Source organism: Benincasa hispida, chromosome 3 (genome assembly GCF_009727055.1).
Source record: "Benincasa hispida cultivar B227 chromosome 3, ASM972705v1, whole genome shotgun sequence".
Lineage (NCBI taxonomy): Eukaryota > Viridiplantae > Streptophyta > Magnoliopsida > Cucurbitales > Cucurbitaceae > Benincasa > Benincasa hispida.
Window position 1 is genome coordinate 42476172 of NC_052351.1, and position 2868 is coordinate 42479039.

Genomic DNA, 2868 nt, shown 5'->3' on the forward strand with positions numbered 1-2868 from the left:
TAATTCATTATTTTTTAATCACAAAATGTTATATTTATTTTTTAAAACTGATTTTGATTATTTTATTAATTAATACATCATATATATAAATTCATCAAATTATGTAATCAAGGAACTTTAATTATAAATTACTTATTTTACAAATATTTATAATTAATAATTTAATTAATATTATTATTTGATAGTTAAATAATTATTTTTCTCAACTTTTTGAATAGAATTATTGTTTATCAATTAATCTATTGGATATTTTAATAGTGTTGTTCATTGATTAATTTATATAAATAAAATAAAAGTTAATTTGTTAGTATAATAATTTTTGATAACATTCACATGTATAACCGAACATAGTCATAGGATTCTAGCAATCTTATTCTCAGGTTTTTATTCCCAGACATACTTAATTCTTAAGCATTTTTAATGTAAAAAAGAGATAACATAAAGGGAAAAGAACTAAGAATTATTTGAGGAATTCAAAGGCAATGGTCTCATTAGATGGTGGGTGATTTTCAAGCCAAATTTCGTTTCAAAGACATCTTTATACATGAGACACGGGATATATAAATGAATATTAGAGCTACTCGAGACCTAGGAAAAGGCTCCAACAAAATTTTGCCAGTATGTTTTAAATATTGCATCAACAAAATATTGTAACTCATATTTTAAAAATGCCAATGCCCCTGAGTACTTTCAAAAAATCAGTAGTATATAGCAATGTCTTGAATAGTGATATACCTTTAATAAGGTCATCGCTTCTATTAATGCCACCAAACCTACAATCTTTCTGACTCCTTCTGCTACGAGCAAATGTCTCACTTCTAGCGTTTCTAACATTAATAGTTTTCATTCATGGATTATTTCATCAACAAAAGATTGTAGTCCATATTTTCAAAATGTTGAGTGCTCCTAAATACTTCCAAAAAATCAGTAAGTTAGTTTCAACCCATAGAGAATGTAGCAATGTATTGATCGTGATATACCTTTAAATAAGGTCATTGCTTATGCTTAATACCAATGAACCTACAATATTTCTGACAACTTCTACTACAAGCATTGTCTCACATTTCATTCCTACTTAATCTTCAATATTTCCTCTAAATAATTGCCAAATTTAAAATTTAAAATTATACTAAAGTTTCGTTTGGGATTACTTTTGAAAGATCAAAAGCAATTTTACAAATATATTAATTGTTTATAGATGTTTGGTTAACTAGATTTCTTTTTAATTTTTTAAAAATCATTTTTTAATTTCTTCTTAAATCACCCTTTTATATATATTTTTTTCCCCTTTGACATCTATTTCATCTTAAACTTGTACAAATAATTTATATTAAATAAAATACCCTACAGTTTACATCATGCAACTTTTTAAAAGAAGAAGAAGAACTTACATTAAAATAGGATTGAGATAATATATTTAACTTTAAAAAAATAATAAAATAAACTTATATAAAATACTTAGATTGAAATAATATATTTAACTTTTTTTTTAAAAAAATAAACTTAAATTGAAATACTTAAATTGAAATATTTTTTTTTCATTTCAATTTTATATAGCAATGGTTTCTTTTGTAAAATTTTGCCATAGAATTTTAAAGAAATATAATTAACTTTAAAAAAATATATGTAACTTTGCCATATAATTTTAAAGAAATATAATATATTTAACTTTAAAAAAATAATTAATTAACTTATATAAAATACTTAGATTGAAATAATATATTTAACTTTTTTTTAAAAAAAAATAAACTTATATTAAAATAACTTTTTTTTTTTCATTTCAATTTTATATAGCAATGGTTTTTTTTTTTTTTTTTTTTGTAAAATTTTGCCATATTGCTCATCTGTTTTGCATAATTCTGTATAAATTTTAATATTGAATTCTTAATTGGGCCTAATATGGTATTAATTAAGGGGAAATGGCATCGCCCGGACTTGAACCGGAGACCTTCAGTGTGTTAGACTGACGTGATAACCAACTACACCACGACACCTTGATGTCAATGCATCTCAACTAATACTTAATAGTATTTAATCAATTTTCATCGTTTAAAGTTCTAAATTAATCTCCAATAGATTAATAGTTATCTATTTTTTTCGGTAATAATAATAATGATAATTATCTATTATGTCCATATAATTTTTTTATATGTAAAATAAATAAATAATAATAATATTCCACTATGATGCTACTAAAGAGCATTAATTGCCGTACTATTTACTTAACAACGTTCATAAATTACTAATGACAAGGAATCTAATGACATGGCATTTCTACATGTTTCATCACCTATGTAAGGCCCATGAAGAAATTCTCTATAAATAGAGAGTCTTATCTCTTCATTTGGGCGGAGGGGGTTGAAGAATTGAAGGCAAAAACTCTCTGAAGATCTGAAGTCTGAAGCTCAAGGATCTAAATAACATAACTCTCCAAAGTTTTGAAGACTACAGAAGTCACTAAAGCCTCTGCAAGTCAAGAAGACATATCAAGCTTTATGGAAGATCAGAAGACATATCAGAGCTTTAAAAGCGTCAGGAAGATTACAGCTATCTGAAGGTTGAAAGTCCTATTGAAGATACAAGTATTCTAAACCACGCTTGAAGGACCGAGTCCTGTGCAAGATACAAGAAATCTGAACACGCCTTTGAAGACTGAAGTCCTTCTGAAGCATACAAGCCATTTCTTCTAGACTCGAAGCTCAAAGAACATCCATAACAGCCCCCTTCTATACTTCATTGTACGCATCAACTAGAGAGAATTCAAAGGATTAAAAAATTAACATCAACAATCAAATCGCATCATAATCTAGAGATTCGAACCACATCGCATCAAATAACATCAACATCAAACCAACTTAAGTTCAACTC

At 26.1% G+C, this 2868-nt stretch overlaps 1 non-coding gene across 1 annotated transcript; it reads right to left on the reverse strand.

Moving 5' to 3' along the window:
• Window positions 1-1920: 1920 nt before the first annotated feature.
• TRNAV-AAC lies at window positions 1921-1994 on the reverse strand. The gene has a single exon. It is a non-coding gene; the product is annotated as a tRNA-Val (tRNA).
• Between the last annotated feature and the right edge of the window lie 874 nt (window positions 1995-2868).